The 14,919-nt window shown below is 37.4% G+C and overlaps 1 long non-coding RNA gene across 1 annotated transcript; it reads left to right on the forward strand.

The window, feature by feature from the left end:
* Positions 1–11,712: 11,712 nt before the first annotated feature.
* Positions 11,713–14,468, forward strand: LOC113066482 (uncharacterized). Its single transcript, XR_003279178.1, has 3 exons — positions 11,713–11,988; positions 13,686–13,834; positions 14,077–14,468. It is a non-coding gene; the product is annotated as an uncharacterized LOC113066482 (long non-coding RNA).
* The last annotated feature ends 451 nt before the right edge of the window (positions 14,469–14,919 follow it).

Raw genomic sequence — 14,919 nt, forward strand, 5'->3', positions numbered from 1 at the left:
AGAATTTTCATCTTACTGGCTCTTTAATAATATAGCATAGCAACGTCGCTTGATTGTGCCATCCCAAAGAATCACAAAGTAACTTTTACAGACTTTTAAATTAAATGTTCCCTGCTGCTGGAATGACCTCCCCAACTCAATCCGAGCAGCGGAGTCCTTAGCCATCTTCAAGAATTGGCTTAAAACACATCTCTTCCATCTTTATTTGGCTCTCTAACTTTAGCACTCAATTCTATTCTAATTCTATTCTTAAAAATAAAAAAATAACTACCTTTCTAATCTTTTTGTATTCTATTTTCTTTTCATTTATTATGGAATTGTGTGTGTGTGTGTGTGTTTGTATAATATGTATATAAGACCTCTAACATTAGCTTGCTCTATTCTTTTTCAATTCTGTTTTATTTTTATTTATTATATTATTTAAAAGCCCATGCTACGTGTACTGTGTTAACCTAACTGAGACTTGTTATAGCACTTATATATCATTGCTCTTTTTGTTGTTTTTGATTGCTTCCACTGTTCTCATTTGTAAGTCGCTTTGGATAAAAGCGTCTGCTAAATGAATATATGTAAATGTACCTAATGTAAATGTAAATAATAATAATTTAAAAACGCCAGATGGTTAAGCCTTAATATCTCACACAATTTTGAATCTCAAGTGCAAGTATCTTGCTGAAGGGGAAATAGAGACAGATATTTTCTTCAATAATGTGACAAACATTTGATTGAAACGGTTAATAAATAAATAAAATAAAATAAAAACATTTAGGGCAAGACTTTGGTTATTATTTGGATGGGGGGCAAATCTGAATGTGGGATTCCAATAGATTGTAAGGAGACAGATGCACTACATGATTACACTGATTGCAATACACACCAGAAAGAAAATGTTTCACTGGAATGTCAAGTTATGAGAAATTGATCTTAAGTTGAAATTACTGTGGATCCCCAATAACCTAGAATCATCACCATCTTTGTCTGTGCTAGCAATGGCCCTGTGGAGGAAAAAGAGTAAAGGAGTAAAAAATTAAATAAAATAAGAACTCCCATCAATGTATATACACATCAAAATTGTGATTGTTATTTTTGATTAAATTAAGTCAAATGAGTTTGTGCAGTAATCATATATTAAGTACTCTACTTCAGAGACATGAACAGCAGAAATTGAAGAGCAGAAGAGGGCCATTTGAGTAACTACTCCCTAGTGTGTGTGTGTGTGTGTGTGCCTTACTGAAATTTCAGTATGTCAAACAGGCCAGACATCTCGCCTCACTGTTGGCTAATTAACCCTGACAATACTGCGGCTTAATTTCCTATTTGTATGTATCAAAGCAAATAGAGCTCTTTTATTCTGTCTTGTCACTGAGGATTTATCAATCAAATCAAGAGCTGGAAATTGGCTGCCTGTCCAAAGGAAAAAGGGAGTTTATCTGTTTGAGATCTTATTGACAATGCAAAAACAGATGAGCACTGACATGAAACATAATAGACATTGTCTCTTTTAAGTGTTTAGATTTTTTATCTTTAGCCATTAATGAGGATCAAACATAATATCTGTCTGTCACGCGTTCAGCACACAAAGACATGCATGCAAGGTTATGTTTAGAATAACCTACTAACATATTTCTGCAATACAGTATCGAGATTATCTGTGTGCATGAAAGACCCACATTGCCCACTACAATTGCTAAACTTAACAGAAAAGTATGTCCCACAATGCAATGTGCTCAAATTGACCTTTTATTTCCATTTTTGCAAAGCAAATTTGGAAGAAAACTGTGGATTTGAATATTTATATCTTCTTTACTAATTATTTGGTCAGAGTATCTGAAAGATATTTCTTCTAGAACTTCCAATAAAATAAATGAATAAATTTTTTTAATCGTCTCACTCCGTTTTGTAGAGACTGACATGAAAGGCGTGTCGATCCATTTGCAAGTTTTTATTCTTAAACATGGTCAAAACAGGCAAGGCTCAGACAATGGCACACACGTATATTGAGGGCAAGACAAGAGTAATCCAAAGTGGGCATGGTCGTATCCAGAGGGCTTTAAAAAAAGGGGTAATCCATCAACATGAACAATAGTCCAGGCAAGGTGGAAACACAGTTCAAACGGCAAGACGAAAGGGATAATCAAAGACAGGCTAATAATCCCAGGGCAGGCAGCTGACAGACAGGATGAGATAAACAGACTGGAATCAAGACACTAGTAAAACAAGATTAAACTATATTCAGGAAACTAGGACTGGATACTGGCTACATAAATTGCTACCACTTAGAGAGCGAAAAACGCAAACAATACTCGGCAGGGAATGGAGGTATGAGACTGATTTATATATTGTGTCTTATTGGTAGCAGCTCCGTGTGATTGGTTTCAGACTGGGCAGAAGACAAACAGACGGAAGCAGATGGAGTAGAAGACTAGAGCAGGACAGAAGACCACCACGGCGGAGCTGATGGAGCAGAAACCCATGGCAAAGACTTAGACCTAGGGAGAGCAGAGTCAGACAACGCAGAGAATTCATTCATGCATTCAGACCCATTCGCCGAAACAGGCCAGACAGATAGATCAAAATTAAACGAATTGATTGAAGTAGGATAGACATACTGCTCACTAAAGGTCTCCTTGGCAATAATAGGGTTTACAGGGCATACAGAAAGTTCATTTAAGGTCTCTATGGCTGTGATAGGCAGGGATGAGTGGAAGTTCTGCAGCGGTTGTTTCTACATCTGGAGGTATAAGGAAACAGGGAGAGTTCATTAACATTCACCTTAATGGGACAGGTATAGCGTTCATCTATGGTTCCTTTGACCGTGACATGACAGGCTGAATGTGCATTGCTGGGTTCCACCACCGCACAAGGAACAGAAGCGAGCACCGCCGCTTTGGGAGGTTCTATGCAGCCAAGCAATGATATCACAGATCATTATCTAGTCTCGTGTAAACTTCATATGGCTAAAACTGTAAATTAAACTCTGGAATAAGCTTCCTAAAATTGTTCAGAGGCAGACACACTCTTGTCAGTTTAAATCTAGATTAAAGACCCATCTCTTTAGCCTGTCTTACACAAAACGCACTTATACATTTCTAATATTAAAATCCATTAAGGGATTTTTAGGATGCATTAATTAGGAAAAAACAGAATGTACCTGCTACATTGTTAGAAGAATGGCATCTACGCTAATATTTGTCTGTTTCTCTCTTGTTCCGAGGTCATCGTAGCCACCAGATCCAGTCTGTGTCCAGATCAGAGGGTCACTGCAGTCACCCGGATCCAGTACGTATCCAGACCAGATGGTGGATCAGCACCTAGAGATGACTTTGACAACCCTGAATGTCAGCAGAGACCAGGACAACTAGATGAGCCCCAGAGACAGATCCACACTCAGACCAGCAGTTTTCAACTCCAGTCCTCGTGAGGAAACAGATGATTCTTCTACTCAATCTGACTTTGCTGCAGACTGGAATTGAACTGCTGGTTTCGTCTGGTCAGAGGAGAACTGAGCCTGGTTTCTCCCAAGGTTTTTTTCTCCATTCTGTCACCGATGGAGTTTCGGTTCCTTGCCACTGTCGCCTCTGGCTTGCTTAGTTGGGGTCACTTAATTTCCAGTGAATATCATCTACTTGATTGCACAGATACTATTTAAACTGAACAGAGATGACATCACTGAATTCAATGATGAACTTCCTTTTTGCTTTATTGACACACTATTTTCCTATTTAATGCTGTTCAGTTGCTTTGTCACAATCTTTATTGTTAGCACTATATAAATAAAGGTGACTTGACTTGACTTGACTCATGGCGATCAACTGTGACTTGACTCAGGATTGGTAGATGTGACAAAATGGGGAGCTGTTGTGTGTGCTCTAGTGCATCTGCCATTACACGAGTGAGTGCAGGGTTGCATTCCTCTGTGACACCCACAGTAAACAATGAACCAACAGTCAACAAAACATGATTCATAAATTGAATTAAGAATGGGGACCCTCATGGATTAAATGTGATTGGAGCGTTTTTTTTTTTCTTCAGGGTGATTCAAATCTTGCCCTGGAGGGCCAGTGCACTGCAGAGTTTATCTCCAACCCTGATCAAATACACCTGAGCCTGTTAAGCAATGTCTTTGGGATCATTAGAAAATCACAGGTAGGTGGGTTTGATCAGGGTTTGAGCTAAACTCTGCAGTGCACTGGCCCTCCAGGGCAAGATTTGAATAACCCTGATTTAATCCATCAAAGAAAAAAGTCTATCAATACAAAGTCTGTCAAATCGGAAATAACACCCAATGTCCAGATACTCTTGAATATAGCCTTCAATCAGGCATGTGCCCTGATTTAGGGGTAATAACTGTTTTGCAATGTCCATACCTGGCCAGTGTCCACCTGAAGCTGCTGGATCCTTGTGAGGTCGAGTATTCTGTTACAGAGAGACTGAGACTTTCAGGTTTCGGACTAAATCAGGTTTAAAAGGGTTATCATTTGATAGTTATCATTTGATTCATACGATTATTTACACACATCATAAAAGTGTTTTAAAAAGCATATGAAAATCTAAACTATTGACTTAATAGCAGTTTCATTGATAGTTAATAGTTTCAAACAGTAATACATTACATTGCTGTTGATCTCATGGTGTTGCTTTCCAAATAAAATAAAATACAAATATATGTTTTATTGCATATATTTTTATTTGGGATATGTATATCTAAATAACCATTTTTTAATTCAATTTCAACTTGAAACCACATGAAATTAATAAAATATATATTGCATACAACATCAAAGGTCATGTGACAACAATATGTTGTATAATACTGTTTGAAACTAACTACTGTTAAGTCCATAAAATGTATTGTTTCATTAAAACAAAAGAATCAGTAACATAGTCATGATGTGTGTAGGTAATGTCTAAGTATACAGCTGTCAGTTTTGCATGTACATAGTATGAGCCGACAGCCTCCTTTAAACTCACACACACACACACACACACACACACACACACACACACACACACACGTGAGGTTAGTGAGACTTCACTTACTTCCAATTTGATGCAGTTTAGTTCACGTCAAATGAGTGTAACGTTGTGACATGACAGGTCTAAATGGTGCAAAAATACCACTGATAAATGGTCAGCCACAAATGTGGATACTCTCTCTCTCTCTCTCACACACACACACACACACACACACACACTGCTCAGTACAGCACAGTAGTGTCACAACAATGTGGTTGTCCCAGGTGTCAGGTGCTGCACTGGGCTGTCAGTCACTCACTGTGTCTCTCTGACATTGCTGACAGACAGACAGACAGCCCGCGTGTATCTCAGAATGAGTGAAAGTGTCAGGCCAATCAGTGAGCAGAACAGTCATTGTGTCACTTCTGCTCTGACTCTCACCTGTTTTGGCCCAGTGTTTAGTTTGCCCGGAGACCTGCAACACAGAAAGCCAACGGTGACCACAGCACGCAAGACAATAATGCCAAATGGACACATACATTTGAAAAATCATTAATGAATGCCAAAAGTAAACATAACCTGCAAAAAAAAAAAATAATAATAAAAATAATAATAACAATAATAATTTATATATATAAATATATATATATATTGTCTTGTTTTCCAGTAAAATATAGTTTTCCTTTACTTTAAATCAATGAATAAAATTATATTCAGTGGTCTATAATAAAACTTGGATCCCAATTTATATCTGTGTGTGTATACACACACACACACACACACTCACTGGCCACTTTAGGTACACCTGTTCAATTGCTTGGTAACACAAATTGCTAATCAGCCGATCACATGGCAGCAACTCGATGCATTTAGGCATCTAGATGTGGAGAAGATGACTTGCTGAAGTTCAAACCGAGCATCAGAACGGGGAAGAAAGGGGATTTAAGGGACTTTGAGAATGGTCCAAAAAAGAGAAAATACCCGGTGAGTGGAAGTTGTGTGGAAGAAAATGCCTTGTTGATGTCAGAGTTCAGAGGAGAATGGGCAGAATGGTTAGAGATGATAGAAAGGCAACAGTAACTCAAATAACTCGTTACAACCAATGTTTGCAGAATACCATCTCTGAACACACAATACGTCGAACACTGAAGCAGATGGGCTACAGCAGTAGAAGACCACACCGGGTGCTGCTCCTGTCAGATAAGAACTGGAAACAGAGAATACAATTCACACAGTCTCACCAAAACTGGACAAATGAAGATTGGTAAAACATTGCCTGGTCTGATGAGTCTGGATTTCTGTTGAGACATTCAGATGGTAGGGTCAGAATTTGGCGTAAAGAACTAGAAAGCATGGATCAATCCTGCCTTGTCTCAATGGTTCAGGCTGGTGGTGGAGTAATGGTGTGGGGGATGTTTTCTTGGCACACTTTGGGCTCCTTAGTGCCAATGAGCATCATTTAAACACCACAGCTTTCCTGAATATTGTTGCTGACCCAGTCCATCCCGTTATGACTACAGTGTACCCATCCTCTGATGGCTACTTCCAGCAGGATAATGCACCATGTCACAACGCTCAGATCATCTCAGATTGGTTTCTTGAACATGACAATGAGTTCACTTTACTCAGATGGCCTCCACAGTCACCAGATCTCAACCCAATAGAACAGCTTTGGGATGTGGTGGAACGGGAGATTCACATCAAGGATGTGCTGCTGACAAATCTCCAGCAACTGTGTGATGTTGTCATGTCAATATGGACCAAAATCTCTGAGGAATGTTTCCAACAAACCAAAATTTTTAATATGATCACTGGGAAATAGCAGTAGTAATGCTTTCCTTGGCGATCATTGATTAGGCAGCACTATTGTACATTTAATTTTGAATTTGAATTATGATCTCGAGGAGAAGAAGTGGAAGGATTTTATTTCTTGTGATCAATCCTAGAAAAAATGGTCACTATTACTGAATAAGTTCCAATGCAAAGACTGCAGGCAGCTCTTTGCAAAGCGCTAATGGATGCTAATAAGCATTTCGATGGGCAGATGCTGATGGGCTGATGGGCTGATGGTCATTTGCTGGTGCTCGTGGATGGATACCAATGGATGAGTACTAATGGGTATATTCTGATAGGCTGGTACTAATTGGGTGGGTTCTGATGAGTGTGTGTGTGTGTGTGTGTGTGTGTGTGTGCGCGTGCGCAGTGATCTAAAGGTGCTATAATTAAGCATCAATAGGTTCCTGAGACTTTAGGGCTCTACTTCATTTAAAATTAAAACGACTGCCACATTCACCCCATCTGTGAATCAAAAGGGCAAAAGCAGGCGCTTCTGAGCTGTCAGAGAAGATGGATGAGCCGTCTGTCGGTCCACTGCACTACAGGGAGAAGCGTTACTGTGAGTTCACATGATGTTTCAACTCACTAAACTCCACAAACAAATCCTGTACATTTTAAAATGCCAGATAACCACCACACTTCAGTGAATTCGACATGATTCAGAGGTGTTTTAAGAATATTTTTTTTTCAAAACATGTAATGACGTAATCGGTGAAACATCAGTGTCTCGGCTAAATAGCTTTCGCCAGGGTCGCATCCTCCCCCTTGTTTGAACAAACTGATACAAAGTCATTAGAAATGCACATTACACGACAACTACTGCATATTAACAACTCAGGAGCCAATTAATCATTATGGCATCAATATCTAATTAACATAAAATTATTCTCTTTTTAAAAGTCCATGTTGGAGGTGACAGGGTTACCTCATCGATAATGCAAATGATCCATTCGCTCCAGTCCAGGCAGAGCTCACTAAAAACACTGCTTTCAAACACACGTTTTGAGCCAAGAGATGATCTTACAATGATTGTTTATTACTTATGTTTCAAATGGATAAAATAAAATTAATATTACATAACGCGATTCAAAATCATTTTTAACCAGTACGTTTTTATCTGCGCTTTAAATGTTATAAACCTTACAATTGTTAACAGTGTGCTATTGCTCTAATGTGGTTTGAGAAGTTTCCTAGAGCCTCATACTGGCATACCCTGACCCCTACATTCCCTCATTTTATCACACGGCCGCACATCATCTCAGTTTGTTCTGGAGTCTGAGCGACAGGCGAGATCGCAGCTTAATACCAAACATGAAAAGGGTTTCCCAAGTTCAAGACTCCTCATTGATTAGCCCTTCCTCTCTCTCCCTCCCCTCTCCTCATATCATCTTCAGTTCTGCCGGCCGATCCAGTCCCTGCAGAAAACGGTATTGATCGCCGTGTCTGAACAAGATGAGCAGAAGATCCTCAACGGCTTCTGGAAAATGTCAATGAAGGTTTAAAGTCATGGAGTAGATAGCAATGACACATGTCACCAAGAACAACTTTTTATCATCTTTTATTTATTTAACAAGGGACTTCATGAATTAAATAGTGATTGATTTTACTTTGAATTAATGTTCTTTCAATTCCATAGACATTTTTAATGTTTATTTATAGTTAACATTACAATGGATATTGGTGTGTCCAAATATGGAGAAAGATGTTGCACAGTTAACCCTTAACATTACTGTTTCTGAAATTGCCCCCTTATAACTTTATTTGCTGTTCCCTACATTAATTGCTATTCCTTATATATGCTCTCCCTTAAATTATTTCCCTAAAGTACAGCGGATGTCATCTTCTGGTGAAATGTAGTATTGGAGGGCAACTGTAATGCAGACATTAGCTCCAACCCTAGTCAAATTCCCTTTAATTTTCTCATAATCTTGGTTAACATGTTCAATTAGGGCTTGTGCTAAACTCTGCATAACAGTGACCCTCCGGGACCAGAGTTAACAATGTATTAACAATGAACAATATTTGCACAGCATTTATTCATCTTAGTTCATGTTAACATTATCATTTACTTATGCAATATTAAAATCACAAGTTGTTTGTAAACATTCATGCACTGTGAACTAACATGATGTTACAAGTGGGGTGTGCTAAACGAAAGACTAAAGAGCTTGAGGAGGATGGTGATCAAAATGAGGAGTTTACTAGAAAACGAAGGAGGTTACAGACTATATACAGCACAAACATTGACTTCAATATACATAGACAGATGCACATTCAATCACGGACGAGGGAGAACTGAACAGACAGGGTATTTAAACACACAGGAGGTAATGAGGGAACTGGAGACAGGTGGGGAATAATCAATTAACCAAAACAAGAAAAGGAAGGTGATCAAATGAGGGAACAGAAAGTTCATAAACGTAACACATGAACAACGAATGACTCGAATGAGTTTTTATTTACATAAATACGATTTCTAAAATTGTGTAATAAATGTATTGTTCATTGTTCATTGTTCATTGATGTCAGTTAATACATTCATGTTAACAAATGACATTTTATTGTAAAGTGTCACCATTAATATTTATTCATCATACTGTTGAACTTGACAGTATTTTCTCTCTTGTTATTTCATAGGATCTTCAAAGAAGACGGAGAAAGCCAGAGTCTTGTGCCCTGCGTTTATCAGTATCCTTATGTTTGTTGGGTTAAAAAGAACAACTCAATAAACAACATAAAAAATTAAACTGACTGATACCTTATCCCCCACCAATGTTTTTATAAATATCATGATATATGTATTTCATTAATTGTTATTGCCACAATAACTGTGATATAAAAAATCTAATATCGTGACAGCCCTAATCTGTACACCCCTTTATTTTGTGCACTTCTAGTGCACTCCCAGTTTACACTCCCATCTTCTATAGTCCACTTCAAGATTTGATTCTTCACTCCCAGATACTCTTTAGTTTACCTTCTACACTTGCAGTGAATCTATGACTCCACAAATTAATCTCCATACTCCAAATTCACCCTCTTAGTGTCATTTAATCTCTATACCACCAATTTGCCATCATGTCTTATCGAATATGTTTTATAACAGTTTACTCTTCACACTCTCATTTAAGGTCCCAATATTTTCTTGGTAAAATACTTCTTCATTCTTCTCTCAGTAATAAGCAGAAGTTGGAAATAGCTTTACACAAGTCGCTGCTAGGAGCAGATTTTTAGAAGATTTAAAAAAAAAAAAAATGTGCTGTGCAGTATATCCTTAAATAGAGCAGTTACTTAATTGTCATGGACCAATGGCAATTCAATGCATTTGTATTCACTGTTTGCAGATTCTGCACTCAGTTTATGTCTACAGTGCCAGTTAACCCTCAAAACTCCCAGTTGGTCTTTATACTCCCAGCTCAGTCTCCCATTCCCAGTTCATCCTAATCCTGATCAGTTCAAATTCTCTCTGAAGAGGGTTCACCTGTTCTTTGCTTTTGTTCAGTTATAAGGATCCACCTGAGATCTCATTAGTCTTGTCTCATTGCTGTGCAGCGATGACCCTAATGATGTATTATGAAAAAGCACCAAAAGTTAAACGTCATTTAAGTGAAATTGATTAATGAGAGGCACTTGCAAGAGGAAGAGTTACAATGGTGCTGGAAATAAAAAAAAATGATGTATTAATCCCTTACAATTACAGATGGTTTAATCCTCTCGACAACCGCTATCCATTTGAGATGCTATTAGCATGCATAATTATGCTAATTAAGACATAATTAAGTGTTAATCCTTCAGAGAGTCTACCCTTTCTTTGTGTGTAATTTCTTTGCAAGATGGCAGTAAGCAGTTTTCCCAGGCTTTCCCACTTTCTGAGCTGTTCGTTAAGACAACAGAGATAGAAGAGATGATTCTTTTTCATTGGCACCTATTCTGCTTAATTGGTTATCTTTAAAAGGCCCTTTGAGATTTCATTAGTTTAAAAATAATGAATCGTTTTCTTTTATTGGTTTGATCAATTCCAGAGTTCTAAAATTGATCCATATAACTAATGCAATTACATTATGTTAGTCTTTTTTGTGTGTGTGTGTATTGTATCGCATTGAAAGTAGGCTGCATGTCCATGCTTTTCATGTTTACTAAAACAATATTTTTCTTTTATTTACTTATATTGTAACAAGCTGGTAAAATATGACTTTGTACAGTTGAATCAAACTTTAAAATGTCTTATTCCAGGTACACCTTTCTAACTAAAACCTTAGGGAAAGACAAATACCCTATAGAGCAACATAGATTCATTTTCATGACAGTTATACACACATAAAAATGAAGCCCTTTTGTTTTAGGGGGCACTAATGAACTGTGCACGTGTTTAATTACAGGCAATTCATGTACAACTTTAATTGGGAACAATTAAACTGTATCTCAGGTGAGCAGTGTGGGTGTGTGTGTGTTTGTGTTGACGAGCGACAAGAGGTTCTGTGCACTGAGTTCACTTACACAGGAAATGACACGACACCTGGGTTCCACCGACCCATCAGGGGACCCTCGCTGTATGAGCAACCAATCAGCTCTGCCATTAAAACATTATTGGCCTTTAAGCAACCATTAAAAATCTAAACGAGAATATACTAAGAAATTATATTTTATCAGGTCCTGTAAGCTTATACACATAAATAATAAAATAGCTAACATACACAATAAATAAATAAATAGCAATAACAACAGCAAATTGTATCAATGGGTTTCAATGCGAAAAAAAAAAAAAGAGATGGATTTGCCTAATTTACACCACAGTACTTTACTGTTAAAGCGTCAGTATAAAAATAATTAAGTGCAATGCTAAGTAACTTCAGAGACCATGCCAAAACGTAATTAGAGATTCATCCGCTCGTATATATCAAAATGAGTGCGTGTCAACAGGGGGCCATGCATCAGAGCCGAGCAAAGAAGCTTCCGGACTGCCTCCCTCTCGCCTGTGAAATACAGCCTGGGGTTCAAACGCTGGAATTAAGGGATTTTAATTAAAGCTGGAGAAGTTTACCACCTGGTTTTGCTCATTGCTAATGCACACTCCACTCAGGAAAGCCCTCCGTGGTTCATTTAATGGGCCGTTCTCAAACAAACAGCAGCTACAGTTATTAGCTCCTACAAGGAATCCAGCAGCTTACAGAGTCCATCTGGATAATTCATAAAAAGGTATGAAGAGATACTATAATATCAATTGTCAAATAAATGACAGCATTTTTTCTGCTTTAATAGATAAAACGTTTAACCAGTTTCAAGCTTAAGATACACACGTTCAGTTAATATCTAATATATAGTGTTTTTACTAAATGAATAAATTGTGTATTCCTTTAAGCCCATCCAAACAGTGTGCCAATCCAATCACGGTCCATTAAAACAGCAGGAAACAGCTTATTGATCCTTTGTTTTCTTTTATATATTCCTGTCATGCATCCTCCTTTAAGCACCCACCATCATGGAGAAAGGTACAGCTATCAGGTCAAAGCTTATAGCAACCTCATCTACACATAAAACCTTTCTTTAAACAAATAATTGCAGCTATATATCAGCTAGTGTCATGCAAGAATCTATCTCCCCACAGAATCCACTGACTGAGACTTTCTAGTAGGTTATACAATGATATAAAATCTCTTCATGGAGTATTTATTCTTAAAATCTTTTAAATCACACATCACAAGCCAAATCTTACAAATGCTAAATATGGTCAAATTATTATTTGTGATCAATTAGCCTCTTGCTTGCAATGTAACAGCGTAGCTCACTAGCTTAGCATTGTGCTAATTGCTAAGAAAAGCTATTTTGTTTAGTTAGAAAGTATATGTTCCACTTGAAATGAGTTTGCGACACACTTAAATTCCATACTGCGACAGATATTCGTTGAGAAAACCCTTAGGAATCAACTGAATCATGAATCATCTCGCCACCCTTATCTATTTATTGTGAATGTAAGACAGTTCATAAGCCACAAGTAAATAACTAGAATAAAATGCAGTTAAATGGTACAACTTTGCGATATAATCCAGTGTGTTCATGATTATAATAATATATTAAAATACTGTTATGATAAAAACCAGTTTGCAATATTAAGCGGCATAACAGACAGTCAACATAGGCTAATTTGAAAAATGTTGGCAAAACTAGGCGAAAACACTGCCAGATTCACATTTTGCATAACACTGACTGAGTCTTTTAGAGTCACTCACTGTTGTGTAATATGTATATATATATATATATATATATATATATATATATATATATATATATATATATATATATATATATATATATATATACACACATATGTATATGAAGCAGATCTAGACAGGTGGTGCTGGGGGAGGCGGAGGGTTTCAGATGAACTTCAGGACCAGCTTTTGCCAAACATTTAAATATTGAGTAAGATACATTATGGGACTGCAAACAGGTTGCATGTCAAGTACCTATCAGCTTGCACAATGTTGTGTTTTAATACGGAGCTACTTTACATATTTAGATGAAGACAGATTTTATTAGAATATCATGTCCAATAAACCAAAACGACAATAAGTGTGTATTACGAAACTAAAGTCAGCTGGTCAGCTGATCCCACTCCAAACTCCGGCTGCTTAAACAAACTGCATTGTTTAGAAAGTGCCACACACTCCTACTTTTTACTCTTTCGGGGGAAATCAACCTACAAATGGCTTACCTATACTTTCTAGGATAGGATAAAGTATTTTAACATGGAAAAATTGCACACATCACCTTTAAATAAAGCATTATACATTTTGTCTGAGATGGAAAGCAGAGGGTTATGGGGAATGAGCAGATTTCTGTAAGGGCCTGAACAGTCTGGCGAAAGTTTAAGGGTACTGTTGCTGCTACCGTAGGGAACTGTGTCTGTCCAGAGTCCAGAAAAGAGAGGAAGACAGAGGGAGAGCGAGAGAGACCAATCCTCCTCCTGGGGCTAGTGGCCATGCTGTAATAATGAGCCCTGGAGAGCAAGAGAGTCTGTGCCACAAACCAGCCATGCCCACAGGTACTGACCATAATAACTGCCCCTGGGAGCGCTGAGAGAGAGAAAGCACACAAGTCATAACCAAGTCTCTTTTCTCGCTCTCCTACAAACAGCATCCTCCGAAAAAGCGCTGTGCCCAAAACACATTGTCTACTGGCTTCTCTGTGCTGTAATTGAAGTGAATGTCATACACTGTAGAGAGACAGAATAAGTGCGGCTGAGATTTGATCATTTCAGATAATAGGTTTCCTCTGCACAAACAGGTGGAGGCTGCAGCGAGAGGCACCAGAGGTTGTCGGTGTATCGGAGGGGAACGATAAAGATGCGGCACAATCATCTGAGAGTGCACTTAACTAAAACTAATCGATTAGAGAGACCTCAATACACGGGCATCACAGAGTCCATCTGTCAAATCACATCAGCCCCCCACACTGATCCCATCCGCATCACCACTTATCACAAGATACCTGTGTGTGTGTGTGTGTGCGTGTGTGTGTGTGCAGGGAAAGACCTTTTGATATGGCTCACCAGGACACTTCATTAAGATCTGACAGCCTGGTTTAACGCATTGCTTTCTGAGAGGCAGATTTTCAGGTTGACACACACACAAACACACACACGCACGCAGTTACAATATAGTGTTATTTTAATAACAGTGATATACTATTGTAGATTTTGTTTGGAATTAGTTTTTTTATATATATTTTATATATATATTTTCAGTTTTTATTTTAAGTCTTAGTATTTTTTTTTTTTTCATTGTAATTATTTATTTTGTTATTATTATTATTATTATTTTATTTGTGCCTTATAGCTTTTATTAATTTTGTATTTTATTTTAGTTATTTTAGTAATTCAAGTGATAATAAATTAAAAATAAAATAAAACTAAATGAACTGAGTTTAATTTCACTTGAAAAAATGGTTGTATTGTTTAGTTTTATTTTAAGTTATCATAACCAAAATAACTATATTTAAATTGTAATTATGTTCAATATTTAGTAACACTTTTTTTCTCCTCAAGTGAATCTATTTTGTATATGCATTTTGTGTGTGTGTCTATAAATGCATTGCAACAAGCTAAAAAATAAATAATTGCAAAAGCAA

The sequence above is a fragment of the Carassius auratus genome, chromosome 50, assembly GCF_003368295.1.
Source record: "Carassius auratus strain Wakin chromosome 50, ASM336829v1, whole genome shotgun sequence".
Taxonomy (NCBI): Eukaryota; Metazoa; Chordata; class Actinopteri; order Cypriniformes; family Cyprinidae; genus Carassius; species Carassius auratus.